The sequence below is a fragment of the Ictidomys tridecemlineatus genome, unplaced genomic scaffold (genome assembly GCF_052094955.1).
Source record: "Ictidomys tridecemlineatus isolate mIctTri1 unplaced genomic scaffold, mIctTri1.hap1 Scaffold_827, whole genome shotgun sequence".
In the NCBI taxonomy this organism is placed as follows: Eukaryota; Metazoa; Chordata; class Mammalia; order Rodentia; family Sciuridae; genus Ictidomys; species Ictidomys tridecemlineatus.
Genome location: NW_027526082.1, coordinates 47,365 through 65,942, shown reverse-complemented (window position 1 = coordinate 65,942; position 18,578 = coordinate 47,365). Strand labels below are relative to the sequence as shown.

The following is an 18,578-nucleotide window of genomic DNA, read 5'->3' as shown; positions in this document are numbered from 1 at the left end:
CAGTTAATGGGTGCCACAACCTACTGGAAGATCTGACCATCCCAAACCTCAAGACCCACTTTCCAGTGGCAAGGACTGACTCATATGCCAATGCCCACAGTGCAGGGTGCTCACCAGTGCTGAGTTGGGGGGAATGCTCCCAGCTTCTCACTGCAGCTCTGAAAGTGTGAAGATCTGACAGGAGACCAGTTGGTAATGGGTAAATACTTATGAGGTACCAGAGTCTGAAATCACACAAAATATTTAAAGAAAAGCAGTGATTAAAAATAGATAAAGCATGACAAACAAAAAACTATGAATGGGCTCCTTTCCTTTAAAACTCTCAAGAACATGGAATTATTTTAAGTACTTTGAGAGAATGGAAATGGTAACTCAAGGTTGATTTAAAATGCATTTATTTGATTTCCCAGTTATGGGAAAAATTATGGAAATATTCCCACACTTTACTGTACTACTTGTTAACTACTAAAATACTCTCCTCACTTATGCACTGAACTTTTAAATTTTTATTTATAGTCAGACACAATATCTTTAATTCAGTTATTTATTTTTTTCTAATGTGGTGCAGATGATCTAACCCAGGGTCTCACACATGCAAGGTGAGTGCTCTACCACTGAGTCAAGACCCCAACCCTGGACTTTAATATTTTTACATAATTAAGTTTCAGGGAACTCTTCATGTATTTGGGATATCAATCTTTAATCATGCTTAATACATTGCCAGGCATAGTGATGCACACTTGTAATCCCAGCATCTCAGGAGAATAAAGCAGTAGGATTGCATGTTCAAAGCCAGCCTCAGCAAAAGTGATATACTAAGCAACTCAGTGAGACCCTGTCTCTAAATAAAATATAAAAATAGGGCTGGGGATGTGGCTCAGAGGTCAAATGTCAAGGATTCAATTCCTGGCATATCCCCAACACCCATCGCCAAAAGAAAAGTAAAAATAAAAAAATTCAACTGAAAAAAAACATAAAAATAATTCCAAATCTAACTTGCTATGTGTATTTATTACTTAGAGCACTTCCATCTGTATTCATTAAAATATAGGCTAAAATGCTATAAAACAAGACCAAAAATACAATGACTAAAAATAAATAAATAAGTAGATAGATAGATAGTAAATTTACCTTTACAGAGAGTACAGGGGCATGCAAATGGTTCAGGGGAGGTAGACAGCTCATCTCTGCAAGGTCTTCCAATGCCAGGTCATCCAGTGGGCTCTTTATAGCTTTTCTTGTGGCACTTCTCTTGTCCCTAGCTCACCAACAATTCATGGGTAGGAAAGTGAATGGGTAAAAGAGTATGACAGAGAAACAGCTTTTGTAATACAAATGTGTTTAAGAGTAGCATCACACATCACCTTCACTCTCACCTCACTGCCCAAACTTAGAAACTGGTTTAGTGACTTTATCTAGCAATAAGAAACCTGAGATATAGTTTCTTTTTATATAGAGACTATATACGTAGCTAAATATCAGAGTTGCAAGTATGTCTTCTTCCCAGTATACAAGAGACATCTCCTTTCTCAAGAGTAAATTGAAAGTTCCACTCAATTACTGGAATTTGTTCAAAGTCTAGGATCTCTGGATGATGACAACCCACTTCAACAGGTACCATGTGGCTTCTTCCCTATTAGTGACCTATAACTAACAGATAACTAATCTTTGCTATATATTATCACCATCACGCCTAATATTCAATGGTCAAATACAATTAAGTGTTTATTCTGAAAAGAATTCTAAACACCTATTTTATCAATAATGAAATTCTGTTGGAAAAGAACTGCAAAGAATTCATGCTCCAAAATAAAATGTTTCTTGGTTAAATTAAGGTTCTGTTCCCTGAAAGAAATTTTTTTATCCATTTGATGGTGGGAGCCCTGTCTTGGCCTCTGGAAGATTTTTTCTTTTCCAAAATGTTTTCTGTCCATATATGAAGTGGACACAGAAGAGAATGTGCTTCAACAAGGAAGCAAAGATCTAATTGTATACTTCTTGCTGGTGTATATTTGGGACTAAGAGTTACTCAACTACTTAAGTGTCAAGCAACATCAAAACACCACAGGTTTTTGCAAGTCAAACTTTTTTGATTTTGGACAACAAAATCCTCTCAAAAACCTAATAGATGTATTTGTTTTCTGTCAGTGCCACAAGAAAGTAATCACAACTAAACATTTTGTTTGTCATGGATATTAAACTTGTCAACTCTGTTTTTTTTTTTCTGACACCAGTGGAAGATCTAACCCTCTCTCTCTTGATTTACAACTAAGTTCCTTGAAGTCATCTGATTCATACCAAGAGGATTTTTCACCCCAATGACATCAACGACTTGAGATGATCCTGATTACCTGAGTGATTTCAGACTCAGTCACTTACTTGCTTTGCTTTGGCCAGTAAAATATAAACAAATGTAATGTCACTTCCAAGAAGCTGGTTCTGCCATTTCTTTTTTCCTCTGTCACAAAAATGGCAATGTACCCCCCCACACACACACACATGGCAATATTTCTTCAGCTTAAATCTTGGGTGTGAGAGAGGACATAGAAGAGAGCCACAGCTAACATATCATGGGTAAAAAAAAAATAAGCATTTACTTTACAGGGAAATAAGACTATATTTCAAACTGTAGCTTTTATTTAATTCAACTGACTAGTTCAGGTAAAAAAGCAAATACTTAATTTGATTCTTGCCTGGGCTAGCTTCCACAGTTGAGCCAAAAAAATATAGCAGGAGGTTTTTGAGAATGAGTACTTTAATCATCACTGTTTGGCACACAGGAGCAATGTTTTTCAACCACCCTAATGCTCCACCTGACAGTTTAGACCACAAACAATGGAGAAAAAGAATATCCAATAGTTATAAACTACAGACACACTTTGAACTCTAAATACAAACTAACTTGCTTGTTCTTTGATGCCCTCTTATAGTAACTGCTAAAGAAACAAGCAGTAATCACTATATTAGCAATCTGATTCTAACTACTTCCCTGGAGGTATAGACAGGATAGAGAAATTGATGCCATATAAATATTATCAGAGGTGGCATTTTCACCAAATATTGTACCACTGTATAATTGAGTGTCACTGAATTTTTTTAGCTTATAATGTTTTTTATAAAGTATTTCAGCCAATGATTTAGCATGTATCACGCCTTTTAAATTTATTATTATAAAATACCCCACTTCAGGTACTCAATTTTGGTATTTTATAGAATATTGGTTAAATATTTTTAATGAAGTGATACCAAAATACATTGGCTCAAAGAAGAAAAAAATGTATTCTTTTTCATGAAACAACATGGAGCTACACAGGTGGCTGCTGGGAGAGCAAGCAGTACTGGTTTTCTCCACAAGGTTTTCTGGGGCTGATACCCTCATGAAAGGAATTCCATATAAGTTCAAGGCAGTTGCCATTAGAGTAAGTGGAAGGGAAAAGAAGATGGACGCAAAAAATCAAGGACAAGGACTTTTAAAAAGATAATTCAGAAGTTGCATATTTCACTGCTCTTCATATATAACTGGCCTAAACCTAACCACACCGCCAATACTAACATTAGAAGATGATGAAATCTAGATTGTCTAACCGATAGCCATGCTGCCATCTAAACCACAGGGATCTCATTCTAGAAATAAAGAAGGAGGAAGTGGATAATGGAGAAGTATTAGCTGTCTCTAATTAGAATTAGCCATACCCTCATACAATCCTTCCACAATAGTCATCAGAAAGCTTCTTTTTAAAAACATTTTTCAGATTAGGACACCTCTGTTGAAAATCCTCCTATTCACTTCGTGTAAAAACCAAAGTCCTCACCATGGCTTACAAGTCTTCCCATTTCTGTTCCTCCCATGATCTCTCTAACCTCATCCCTAATAAAAATCGTCCTCAACTTAAGTTGGTTACATCTCAAAACAATTATAATATAAAATAAAATTCAGGTATATGTTTATTATATGTGTTCTACCAAACCTCACAGCTTAGCAGCACAAAACAGAGTACCAGTCATTTATCTTCATGGTGGATTTATGATCTGGGATCTTCAGTTCCCTGCTATTGTTCAGCATGAAAAAAGAAGATCCTGCAGGCATGATGGCACTTGCCTGTAATCTCAGCTCCTTACAAAGCTGAGGCAGGAGGACTGTAAGTTGCAGGTCAAATTGTGTAGTTTTGCAAGAGCCTGTCTCAAAATAAAAAGATCTGGAAATGTAGCTCAGTGATAGCTAACCGCTGGATCTAATTTCTTTTACAAACAAATATTATGCTGCATATAACTAGTGTAACAAAAGATTAAATTCAAAATCTGAAATACTGTCCTACTGAATATATATTGCTTTCAAGATTAAAAAATCCTTGAATCAAACCATCACAAATGTAGCCATTTTAAATGTGGAGCCACCAATTCTCTTCCCATGAAATAAAACCAAATAGACTATATATGCTATAAGACAAATAAAAGACAGAATAATATATTTGAAACTGTAAATGATGAAAATTTTTAAATAAAATAAATGTCTAAGCATCATGGGGAAATTTTGATTAAACCGACTCTGTTGAAATTATGGACTTGTTTTTTTTTTTTCAACAAAGGACAATATGAAGTTAAAAGACAGAAAACACCAGAAGCATTTGTTTGAAACATCCAAAAAAGACAAAGGACTAATATTCAGTTTATGCAAAGTCCTCTTACAAAAACAGGAATTATAACTGAAAATTTGATAAAAACCAGAAAGTAGAATGATTTTTCCATGGGCTGGGCTTGTAGCTTATTGGTAGAGTTTATGTGTAAGGCACTGCGTTCAATTATCAGCAACACACATAAGTAAATAAAATAAAGTCCCATGGAAAACTAAAAATGAATATATTAAAAAAATGAGCATTACAAGAAAATTCAGTATGCCCAATTAAATTTGAAATTCAGATAGACACTGACTTTTGTTCAAGCATAAGTAGATACCCTATATTGCATGACACCTTTAAAAATATTATTTGTTATTTATCTGAAATTCACATTTATAATAGCAAATCCTCTATTTTTATTTCATAAATTTGGCAAGTGTAGGTAAAATCCACACAGCTAACAAGCGAATAAAGAGAAGTTCAGCTTTACCAGCAATCAAAGAATGCAAATTAAACAGAAAATGTCATTTTACCTATTAGCAAAGACTAGAAAACAAAGCTTTTATTGAAAAGTGTACAATGCTCGCTTTTTTCCCCCAATTAATTTAAAAAGACAGCCTACCACCTTACCTATGATCCTTTTTAAAATCAGTTAACTAGGCAATAAATGCTCAACTAGTCACTGGATATGTAAAGAGACACATTTGAAATCCATTACTTTATATCATAAATATCACAGAAATAAACAAATAACCACATTTGGGACAACAACAATTTTTTCCTTATAAAATACAGGTGCTAATTAAGTATAATTTTGTGAAGTTTAACTCTTAAGAATAAAACTCCTGAATACCATGTGGTAGAAAAACAATAGCTGTTTTGTATATATCAATTTTAATGTTGGGTTAAGATCAATGTAATTGGTGATCCTCATAGGTTAATAAATTTGGCTGGTAAACAAAAATAAGAGTCAGAATTTACATTTTTTCAAGAGATTTCATGTAAAATTATTTTATCAAAATCACAATTATAGCTTCATTACTAAATAATACCTATCTGGAAGTCACAAGGTATGACACAAAAACTGAGGTTAAGAAAAAAAGTACAGGCTTCATATAAAATAAATGCCCACTATTTTAAAAATTATTCTGAAATTATAAATATAGTACTTTAAATAAAATTTGAATATAACAAAGAAATTATATGAAAAACTCTCTTTGGCTTCTCTTACTTCCAAGATAACAAATGCCCCACTTTATCTTAAATCTATACAGGAAAAAAAATTAAATGAAGTCACAATATATCAATTTTAAAAACTGTTTTGTTACAATTCCAGCAGTCATAAATGGTAACATTTTATTTTATTCTGAAAAATATATTATAAATATTAAACAGCTGAATGAATTTATATACATAGTGCTATGATATAATAATTGTTGTAGTGTGATTCAAAGAAACTAAAATGATTCAGCATATCTTATCAAACAAAAGACATGATATAATCATCAAACCTTCTAAAATGTTAACAGGAATAATTGCTAGTTAACTTTCCTTCCAAAAATATTCTATTTTAAATATATCTCTAATAAAAAAACAAAAACTTTCAGATCCATAATTCATCATCTGTGAAGGTTAATCTTGGCAAATACATGATCAACCAGAATAATAGACATAAAAGTAACACAATCTTCACCATAATTTTTACAGAACTTCTACCAAAAAAAATACATTTCACTATATAAATGATTCTTGAAGCAGCCTGAGTCCCAAATATGAAATAATCCTGATTTTGGTAGATAACAAAATGTAGAATTTGTTACCTTTTTTTAAAAAGTTCAAAAGTAAAACCAGAACTCTATTATCACAATAGCTAACATGAATATGTGTAACATAAATAAAGAGAATAAAGAGTACCTATTCTTCAACTTCAAGAAAGAAAAAGATCATTCTTCTGCTCTTGCCCCAAGATGGAAAAAACTCAACTACAATTGTAATTTTAAATTTGCCATGACCAATCAATCTTGAAGGTCGACTCAACTTTTTATTCAGTGAAGAAAATCAACCAATCACCAACTTCCTGAATTTAGTAATGTCCTCAAAGTAAGTCAGTTTCTAAAATTTCAAGCTTAAAGTTAACCAATCCTTAAATTGTCTAACTTTTGAAAATCACCCAAACTTAAAACTCCATGCTTTTTCAAACTCCACATAAGAACATTTTTCGCCTTCTGGGAGAACAGTGATCTCAAAAAGCAGAGTTCTCCGTTGCTTAGAAAGCATGCAATTCAGCTTTATTTCAGCAATATTTAATGGTGATCTCCTCACTCATTATTCTAATAAATGAGTATTTAGATATTAGTATTTTTCCTCACTGAAGTAAGAAAAATATTTGTTACAATAATGCAACATAATGTCAAGTTTGGAATCTTCTTCATTTATAAAAAAGTACATTTTTTCATGTCCAACATATATGCACACTAGCAAAAGTCAGACTCCTTCTCTCCCTTCCTCTAAAATCCACAATATCATATTATCAATGGTCCAAATCCAGCCAATGAATGTACAATATAAAATATTTTAATATTCAACCACTAAAATTTATACAAAGAATTGAATAATATCAAAAATATTTTAAATACAGCTTAACTATTTAAGTTTATATTCTTTTTAACCTAATAAAATGATGATCTAGCTTGTTTCTGTAAAACCTGACACTCCAAATTCAAAATCCTATCTTGGATTTAATTGGACAAAGTAACAAACTCCTAAATTCCCCAATTAAGAAATAAAATAACTATCACCAGTTCCTATCACCTCATAAAAATGATATGCTCATTTAGCATAGAATAAACTCCAAATGTTTCACAAAGAAAATAAAAACTGTATTATTATAATTTACTCTGTTGTTAAGTCAGTTTGAGGTTTAGGTTACAATGAAAAGAAACAGCCTCAAACATGATGTAAACAATGACTACCCAATTTATTTCACTTGTCTATATGATCAAATTAGAAAATAAGATAAATGGGAAGCTTAACCCTTGCATAAATCTATCTGTATCAGAATGGCAACATAAATCCCAGCATGTTGGACACCTGCCTTAACTATGCTCAAAAAACAGCTGAGAGCTACACTTGGACTATTTTTGGATTAAGTGGTCTCAAAAAATATATTCTAAATAGCAAAAAGAGCTACCTTATGATAAAAAAAAAACTCAGTGAACTTTCAGTATTACAAACAGTATTACAAACATTCAATTTACCAACCAATTCAAGTGGCAAATTAACCTTTGTGTCAAAAGAAATATTAAGTAATGTAATCATAGATTTCGTGAATTTATACAAAACTTGACAATTTTATTTTTTGAAGAATTATAATTTAAGAAGCAACACAGCTCAAAGCAAACAGTAAAAATTACATTATGAGTGGCTGAGGTTATGGCTTGCGTAGAGCATTCGCCAAGAACATGTGGGGGGCCCTGGGTTCAATCCTCAGCACAACATAAAAATAAAATAAAGTTATTGTGTCCTACAACTAAAACAAAATATTTTTAAATTACATTATGAGTTTGGTGATCTTGAATATAGAGTGTAATTTCCCTAAATCAACTTTCTTATCTATAAAGTGCGAACAATTACTCAATTCAAGGGTTTTTAGGAAGATTAAATGAGTTAAAAATAATTGGTGACTTTAAAAATAACCCAGGCATTAAGACCTACCTCCAAATCTTAGTCTTCCTCATCACTAACTTGCCCCAACAATATGGAAAGTCCTTTGACCTATGTCTGTTTCATTATTCATCAAATAATGAAGATAATGTATTGCTATGTATTTTACGGGGGTTATATGACAATGGTATATGAAAACTAACGTATAAAAGGTCATTGAAATATATAGTCAAGTAACTCTAAGATAGCTAATTGTACAAAAAATAAAGAAAATTTATTCTAGCAAACCTGTTACAATGCAGGACTGTATAATGCCCAAATTAAATTAATTTTATAAGAAAAATTTCATAGTTCAAAAAACACAAAAGCTCTAGATCAATGCCAACCAAAAATATTTAAAGTTATTGTCACTAGTTTCAAGAACTATTTTCTGTGCAATTAATGAACCAAATTATCCCAGCTATACAACAAACTAAAAGCAACAAAACAAAACCTTTTATTCCAGTTCAGGAATTTGCCACTTAAAACGACCACCTCCATTGGGGAAAGCAGAAAGTATAAAGAGGATAGGAGAGAGACAGCCAAGAGAAAGACAGATTAAAAATAGAAAGAGAACACAGGAAGAGAAGATTTGGGGGAAAAAAGAAAAGGAGGAGAGTAGAGCAGAGCAGAACAGAACAGAATAATGGTTTTGATCTTGAATGTCCACCAAAGGTTCATGTACTAAAGGTTGGTTGCCAGCCTGTGGCCTTATTGGGAGGTGCTGGAACAAAGCCTAGTGGAAGAAAGTCTGTTCATTGTAGCATGCCCTTAAAAGTTTTATTGGCATCCCATCCCCTTCTTCCACTCCTTCTCTCTCACTCTCTGCTTCCCAGCCACTATGCACTCCCCATCATGATGTACTGTGCCACCACAGACCCAAAGCAATGGGCCAAGCAATCATGGACTGACCCACACCAAAATACTAGGCCAAAATAAATCTTTCCTAATTTTAATCTCAGATATGCTGTCCCAGTTATAGAGACATAACCCAAGAAGAAAGAGTGATGTGAGCAGAGTGGAAAGGACAGGAGAAGAAAGAAGGGAAGTAATAAATGAAGTGATAGGAGAGATTTATACAATTTCTCAACATCAGCAGCATTGAGCTTTTACAACATTTTTTTGTTGTTGTTAGGAGGTGGTCAGATGAATGGTAGAATGCTTCTGGCATAAACCCACTATATATCCCAAACACAGTTATGACAACCAACGTTGCAAAATATCACCAGAGTGGGTTGAAGCAGATAAAATTATCTTTTTACTAGTCTAAATTCATAGCATCAAATTCCAATATTTATCTCTCTACAGATTAGTGGTTCAGAATGGAACTTGACACTAGCAGCTTTGAAACAAAAGAACCAAATGAAAAACTGCTGCTTGTGGAATGGCAACAAAGACAACTATAGTTATAGTAGGTAGCTATGGATAAGCTACGTATTCCATCAACAGGAAAGGGATAACTTTTGCTTATGATTATCTTTTGGGGTGACAATTTGGTTTATCTGTCACTAAATCTTAGTCTCACCCACACTTACCAATTATTAGTCATTAGTTTTTATGTAAAAAAAATCTAAGAAACTATGAATTACAATTCATAATTTAAGTTTACATAAATTATTTAATTTATTATTACATTTACAGTGTTAAAAATACAAAAAAGTACTTAGTTAGCACTCCTAATCTCTATGAGCAAAAAGGTGATATGCAAAAACAAGGGTAACTAAAAGAAGTAGCATTTTATGAATTATATTTAAATGCCTGATATGCTCATCACTGGCTATATACATTGTTTTCTACAATAAAAAAAAGTCCATATATTTATATTTGCACTCTTGCAATAAAGGATCTTTAAAATTAGCTTGTTTAGGAAACTGAGGGCAGGTAGTTATTTTATAACTTATCCTTAGTGATTTGGGTCCTGGAAGGATCTCACAGGAAGCCTGGACTATTGTTGACATATGTTAGGCAGGCCCCTCCTTGTGTAATCTGTATAGTTTATGTTTTGGGCATTTTCTTTGAAAAATTTGATTTTCTCTTCTGAATCAAAAATAAGTGTATTTGTGTTAAATTTAGAATGTTTAGCTTTTCCATTTATCTTTCAAAATAATTTCCAGGCTGTGCTCAGATGTTGTGTAAAAGTTACCATCCAATACCATGTTTTCTAAGAAACCTTTTCTTCAAGGCACTGGCAATTATAATTTAAAAATAAAATAATATAACTAGTATTGGAAATCTTTGTGACAATGGGTCTCAAGAGCTAAATCAGATTTCTTTTAAGACAGAATTTTAAAAAAATACTGAGGGACTCATATCTGACAATTCTGATAAAACATAAAACCTCCCAATGCCCAAACTATTAGATACATCATTTAAACAGGATAGAAAAATTATAAAATGGAATTTCATTTCATTTTATTTCTCCAATACATATAAATAAACCATTTTAACCATCATGTTTGCTAGCAGAATCATGAAATAAAAACAACTTCTGCATTCAAGAGAAAAAATGTAAATGCTCTTTTTTTACCTAAGAGCCCAAATTATTCTTTGTTGTTTTCTACACCTGTATTTAAAAATCATTACCAAAGGCCAAGAGTCGATTGGTTTACCTGAATTGAATAGTCAGTAGGTTCTATTGTTGCTACATATAGCATGTGTGTCATTTAACAAGCCCAGAACTCAAAATGTTGGAGCTTTTCTAAAAAAAAAAAAAAAAAAAAAAAAAAAAAAAAAAAAAACATATTTAGGAATACTTGAGAATTCCAAAGTGACTCTGAAAGTCGAATCCTAAAATCTAGTAGACATTCATCCTAAGCATTTCATGGGTACTGAAGCATGTCTAGTATGCACACAAAATTACTTGCTCAAATTGACGTAAAACAGAGAACAATACTCAATACTTAATATTAACAGAAGTTGCATAATTAAGACTACCCTCCTTTTGTTGCTTATTTCACAATCTTTTAAATTTTCTCACAATAAAGAGACCCTCAAACCAATTTTTCTGATTTCAGTCATTGAAAAATTAAGACATTTCTTTCAAATCCATTATTAGTGAAGAATGTTTTGAAGGAAAATGTTTCCCACAGAACCTAATAAAATTTCTCATTGTTTTTCAAATTTAGAAACAACTAATGCCTGGAATTGATATTTTTTCAGACTAGCAAACAATACTAACAGGATTCATACATAGAATTTTCTGACATAAGCAGGAAAGTCTGCTAACATTCACAACATTCCTACCACTCTTCTTTCAATCAAAAAGATGGCTGAGAATTAGCAGTTATTTGTTGTCAGTACAAATATACATTTAAACTTTTATTTTTTGGCTAAAATTTTAAATAGTCAAATTTTATTCCACTTCCAGGGCTCAAATAAAAAAAATGAAAATTAAAATGGGCAACAAGGCCCATATGCCAAAGTTATTTTTAACCAGTAATTGTAACCTATTGCCAGTAATTATTTACATATATCTGCTTGTTTTATGAAATAAGCACTGGTAAGTTATATAGGAGAAAATTTGCAAGAATGGTACTTGCCAATGGGTTATCTTAAAGCTTCTGGAATAAATAAGCATTTAGAAAACATCAGCTCTTAAGCCTTTTTTTTAATCTGTAATTTGAGTTAACAAAACATTTTCTAATATTACTTTTCCACTGTTATATTCTGGAGAGTCTAGTTACATGTAACAAGGGTGATTTATTAAAAAAATAACTAAGTCACATGTAATGGAATGCTATATACTTGCTTTTAATATGATATGGAAACAGTTTAAAGCAGACAAAAAATCTGTCAAATCAAAGTAAATAAAGTTCATTTTATGTACCCCCAGCAGAAAACTGTAAAAACATCACAACCAAAAGATTACCCACTCTCCTCACCAGGCCAAAAAAAAAAAATCATCACAATTGTTTTATTGGTGAGCTTAACATTTCCCTAGGATTTAATTAGAAGTTGTAAAGAACTTAAAGCTTCAGCAGTAACTGTTGAAAGTGATACAGTACAAAGCTAAAGCCCGAAAGGGTTCAGATTGCCCACCCATCATTCACCACTCCTCACCCCACTAATATGTAAAAGCTCCTGATAATTTCTTTTTTTTTTCCTTTTGAAGTTTTTTTTTCTTTAAAAATGTATTTGCTGATTGTTTTTCTTGGTTGGCTAAAAATATTAATGCTAGTTTCAACAATAAATAAATTAATTAAATATTTTAATAGAAGGAAGAAATATGTAAAGCAAATATAAGGGAAAATTACTTAGGACACTTTTTTGGTTTTGAAGGGGAATGTGACACTTTGCAGTCTTGAAGTGCTACGTTATTGCTATTTGTTTGTTTTATCAAAATCTCAAATTTTGAGAATCACTGAAATATAGACATGGTCTGAATGAAAAAATATGGTGGAAAAAAAGCAAAAACAGAATAATGAAGGAAATTTAGCTAATATATAGTTCCACAGCATCATCTTTTCCATTTTGAAAATAAGTCTTTACAGGTGTGTTTCCTATCTTGATTTCTGCTCAACAATGTTTATTATGTTCTGAATTCAACAGTAATTGATGTGTGCTGAAGGCTCATTTGTTTCTTACTAAATGTAATTAATTCATTTTTGTCCTCTTAAATTTGAAAGACCTGCTACCCATGGGAGGTGCTAAATCTTCATAGAATTCTGGATTCTGTGTTTAATGTCTGTCTATCAAGGGGACAAGGGAACAATGTGCTTTAATGCACATATTTTCTCTATCCATGTGTAAGAAGCTAAAACTTTAATTTTGTTAATAAAACTTACAATTGAGTAAAAATAAACACTGATTTTAGTGACATTTGAAGCACTGTATTTAGTTTTGCTTGACGTACCATAGCTCCTTAATGCTGCTTTGTTTCTATAGAGTTATATTTTTAAATATTTGTGAATTAGAGGGACTCATTTACTGAAAGAGTAGCAGAAGAGTCCAAATGGGATGTTAAAAACAAAGCAAAATTGGAAAAGAAAACATTCCTTAATTTTAAATTGGTTTATAATTCATTTGCTGATTATATTTTAAAAATTGATAATCTTTTAAACATTTATTTGAAAGGAAAGCAAAAACTGCAACTTTATCAGTAAATTCTTCACTAATATATAAGAAAATATGAACTTCAAAATCATCACTACATTCTTGAATTTTCAAAATTACAATGTTTTGTCATTTTACCTTGTGTTTTTATTGTTATATTATTGAGAATTGATTATTTTTATTGTAGAATTTCTTGAAGAACAGTTGAATTTCCATAAAGGTGATTAGTATGTTTTGAAAAAAAGTTAAAAATTATTTTCATGTGGAAAATATTGGAACCCTGGTGTTCTACCCTAACTCTAGGGCAACAGTTAGCTTTCTGTGTTTCTAGTAGTCTCTTTTCCTATCTGTTGAATTCCACAAGCCCACCACAGACTTTGAGCAAAGCTCCTGTTGGAGCTATTCTGACAAGGGTGTCGATGTCCTGGAAGCCCATGAGCATGGGATAGTAACGCCATCTGTGCCCAGGGGCCAGTGATGGGAGCATGGAGCCAAGTACAGGGAGGGGCACAAAGGATGAACCACCTCTATCCTGCTGTGAAGGCAGAGCCAGAGGAGAGCGCCTGGGCCAGCTTGCCTGACCTCCTGAACTCAGGTATGAACTCAGCAGGTCTTCACTCCACCATAATGTGCCTGCTGTAGGAAAACTGAGTTTTTACAGATTCTTGCACTCTCCTAGTTTTCTTTTGGCTCCTGGCCGCTGCCAGTCCTGTGGCCGTGTTTGCTGTGGGCATTTAAATCTTGGAAGATCAGGGGAGCTGCTGGACATGGTGAAGGCATTCATGCTTTTCAGAGCGGGAGCCTGCTGTTCGGGGAGAGAGGCACCAAGGTTTGGGAAGGCCAGGCCTCACCCAGCAGGTCAGGGTCATCACTTTTCCCCACAGAGGCTGAGAGAGCCTGTGAGCCAGGGGAACATGCAAATGGACATGGCTTTTAAGCATTTCTGGTGAAGGGATTTAGATTTATAATCCTTTCCCCTCCGTCCTTCAAGTGGAAATGTGAAGTCTGGGATGTATTCTAAATTTAACACAAATACACTTATTTTTGATTCAGAAGAGAAAATCAAATTTTTCAAAGAAAATGCCAAAAACATAAACTTTACAGATTACACAAGGAGGGGGCTGCCTAACATATGTCAACAATAGATGTGAAGTTTATATTTTCATCTTTTTATTAAAATTCCAGAGGGCTGGTGAAAAAGTTTGATCAAACTTCTTCTTTAAGTCAATTGTATAGAATTTTAAACTTATTATATAATTAACGTGAATGTGAAAATGTGTATGTCTTAATAAACTCACTTTGAAAAAAAACAAATCCCCTCAAGTTCCCATTTTGACTCCATGAAATAGAATTTTTGAGTCTGTCACATACCCTATAAACTTATTTTTAATTTCTTTATGTTTAAATCACAACCCAGCCTGGGATCTTCTTCCAATACCTCTCTCTGTAGACTTTAATGGGGAATCAAAATGTAAAGCAAAAATGTGATTTGAATTGCAAATTTCCAAACTAAGTATCACAAGCTTAGTATCAAATGGTAGATTTGGAGTTAAGATATAATAACCTCATAAATGGCATATTTACTATCACCATTATTATTCAAAATTGATTTGAAAACTTGTGTTAATACAGAAGAAAAAAATATGAATGAAAATAAGGAATGTTTTCTTTTCCAGTAAATGAGTTACTTTCAGTACTAGAAAACCATGGGCAATTTACATTATTTTCAGATGCTATAATACCTAGAATGCCCAAGAAACAATATTAAAACACGTTTTTAAATAATAGAATTAGGTGAAATGGAAAAATGTAAAATAATTATACAAGTATCAATGGACTTTCTCTGTACTAGCTGCAGCTTTGTTGAATAGCCAAAGGACTGTATATGTCACAGCGACTCATAATAGCTAAACTTTCTTATTAACATCACAAGAAAGCTGAGGATTATTATTGAAGAAAACTCCTACAAGGGTCTGTCACATTCTCACATGTCTTGCTAGATATAATAAATATGCAAGAATCTGATCTTTTCCTACCCATCATTTTATCAGGGTTGTTTTTAAAGTGAGAAACCTTGATAGATGAGTTAATTTCTACTTCTGAAGAAATTAACTCATCTTGCTCACTGCATGTGACAAAATAATGGGATTTCAAGCCCAGAGCACTTTTCCTATAATGTAGCCCAGTGTTTATCCAGGCATATATCTATACCCATTCACATCACCACTGCAGGAATGGAGATTTAGGAAACTGATCCAAATGTGCTGATATCTTGATTGCTGCTTTTTCTGTACAGAACTGAGCTGGTGCTTCACCATGTTCTTGAATCCCCAAAACTGTGAGCTAAATAAACTTCTTTTCTTCATAAGTAGCATGCCTCCAGTATTTCATTATGGTGCCAAAATGTTGACTAATCACTAAAGTATATAGAACAAGCATGGATATATATAATCTTCTTACCAAGTAGGGAAGAGGTAATGGCCAATAATAAAGTCAAACATTCGAATGATAAACAGATATAAATGGAAAACCAATTTTTATTTTTTTATATTTTTGGTAAAAAACAAAATTTATGACGAAATCTCCCACTAAAAGGCAAGCTCTAAAATGACTGAGAAGCACCAACCCAGCATCCAGCTTCAGAACCAGTTGTGTTGACAGATGATCAGGACTGGGGGCACAGAGAATGTATGGACAGTGTTTCGTATAGGGCCTGGAACCCAAGTCTGTGCAGGGTTGAGGGGTGTTGCTGGACAGGCAGTTCAGAGGGCAGGATCTTTATCACACATAGTTGTTGATGGACCTTTATTTTATTTATTTATTTATACACAGTGCTGAGAATTGAACCCAGTGCCTTATGCATGCTAGGTAAGTGCTCCACCACTAAGCTACAACCCCAGGCCCTTCACAGAGTCTTTTAAATTTGAAAACTATGAAGTATTTCTGCAGTATTGTTCTTGATGTAAAAATAAAAGCATCTAATTGCTTGGAAGACAACCTGACAATGTTACCTTTTAGCACTAGTGGATAACTTACCAGTGGTTGTGCTAGAGAGTTTGGTTCTCTTCTTCTGATGGGTGGCAGAAGGTTGTTTCTTCATGATCTTCAGACTCTGGAGCAGCAGGGTCTTGCTGGTTCGCATCTGAACTGCCACTGCTGGTGTTGGGGCTGTCATCATCATCAGACATTTGCTTATCACTGGCCATCTTCATGAAGTTGTCACTTGGAAAACTGTTTTAAAGAGAAAAGGGAAGAAATGTTAATCTAAGAAATCAATCAACAGCTTTTCCTTATCTTAATATCATTCCCAAATTGTATCTTTATAAAAAGGCTTCAAAAGTGTTCACATTTATTGTATGAAAATGTTACTGGGGATAGGATGAGTCTTACAATGCCAGCTCTCAGGGATTGTCCGAAATCACCCACTCACATTTTTTTCCATTCCTTGGATAATCTATCAATTGTCTACTTTCTCAGAAGACATGAAAAAGATTTGTCGGGGAACTTAAGGCAAGGAGTATTAACAACATATGACACACTGTAAATAATAGGTTTTTATGAAAAATGTTAAAAAGTCACTACAGGTCTAAATATTCACAGACTGACATGGGTCAGAGCTACCAAATTCCCTTTCCCAGAGGAAAACATTCCCTGTTAACCGCTCATATGCTTATTTAAGGTGAACATCCCTCTTCTATGCATGTAAAACCTTTAAAAACAACACTGGGAAATTTAAAACTCAACTAACAAGCTGCCTTAGCCTTTTCCAGGGCCAGCAGTGAAGATTCATCCAGCTGCCACCATGGGAAAAGCAGAATCCAAACTACACTTTCGGCAAAGCTCCCCACATCACCAAGGTTCCTTGCTCAATCTTTACATCATGGGGAACATTTTATCCAAAATCAACGAAAAGAAGGGTAAAAGCCCAAGGAAAAACAACAAAGCCCCAAGAACTGCAACAAATGTCTGTGCCCTCATAGGCGAGCCGCTGCCGGTGTCCACGCAGCTGCACGGTCCTTTGTGGGGAAGGCCGCCCACGGACAGTTCGCTACCCCAGCCGCCAAGTAATAGGAGCAGCCAAAAGGCCCCGCAGCTCACGGACACCGGTGGCGTGGATGCCTGGCGTGAACGTAGCTGCCGCTGCCGATGCTACCTCCCTACCTTGCTGCCTGAAGGAAGCTGCCGCCGCCCCTACTGCCCCCCACGTGGACCCCAGCCCCCCACCCCTTACCGCGCAGCGAGAATGAAGCTGCCGCTGCCACTGCCTCGCTGCCACTGCCTCGGCTGAAGCTCACGCGGACAGCATTCCCGCTGCCATACTTCCCGGCAGGAATGAAGCTGCCGCAGCCCCACCGCTGCCGCCCCCGGCCGCCGCCCCCCACCCCACCCCCACCGCCCCCCCACCCCACCCCCGCCGCCCCCCCCACCCCACCCAAGCCGCCGCCCCCCCCGCCGCCCCACCCCCACCGCCCATGCAGACCCCAGCCTGGTGCCTTACCTTGCCGCCTGAAGGAAGCCAACGCGGCTCCCCTCCACTGCCCCCACGGGGACTCCAGCCCAGCTTACACCGCTGTGGGAAGGAAGCTGCCGCTGCCACTCCAGGGCTGCCCCCCACACAGACCCCAGCCCCTACGCCTTACCTCACGGCCAGAAAATGAAGCTGCCACTGCCGCCACCGCCGGCTGAAGCCCACGCGGACACCATCCCCGCTGCCCTACTTCCTGGCTGGAACGAAGCTGCAGCCGCCGCTATCACAGCCCTAGCTGCCCCCAAAGCGGCAGGAAGGAGGCGGCGGCAGGAAGGAGGCGGCGGCAGGAAGGAGGCGGCGGCAGGAAGGAGGCGGCGGCAGGAAGGAGGCGGCGGCAGGAAGGAGGCGGCGGCAGGAAGGAGGCGGCGGCAGGAAGGAGGCGGCGGCAGGAAGGAGGCGGCGGCAGGAAGGAGGCCAAGGCCGCCACCCCCGCGCCGACCCCCTCCTTACCTCGCGGCAGAAACAAAGCTGCTGCTGCCACCAAGGCTGATGCCCACAGGAGCCCAGACCCGCTGCCTTACCTGGAGGAAGAATGAAGCTGCCACTGCCCAGGCCCCAGCCTCCAGCCTTACCTCGCGGCCTGAAGGAAGCCACCGCCGCCCCCCTCCACTGCCCCCATGCAGACTCCGGCCCTGCTTACATTGCGGTGGGAAGGAAGCTGGTGCTGCCACTCCCCGGTT

The 18,578-nt window shown here is 35.8% G+C and overlaps 1 long non-coding RNA gene across 8 annotated transcripts in view; it reads right to left on the bottom strand.

The window, feature by feature from the left end:
• The window catches only part of LOC144374697 (uncharacterized), a 52,657-nt gene extending 34,434 nt beyond the window's left edge, over positions 1 to 18,223 (bottom strand). For 2 of the 8 annotated variants that reach the window (XR_013434034.1, XR_013434031.1), the window contains exons 1-4: positions 18,011 to 18,223; positions 16,407 to 16,601; positions 1,132 to 1,258; positions 115 to 224 (exon numbers count right to left, since the gene is read on the bottom strand). This is a non-coding gene — a long non-coding RNA (uncharacterized LOC144374697). Of the gene's footprint in view, positions 1 to 114; positions 225 to 1,131; positions 1,259 to 16,406; positions 16,602 to 17,601; positions 17,700 to 17,868; positions 17,889 to 18,010 lie in introns of those variants that run through there. The other 6 variants (XR_013434033.1, XR_013434030.1, XR_013434032.1 and 3 more) reach the window with 6 other exon arrangements.
• Positions 18,224 to 18,578: the final 355 nt, after the last annotated feature.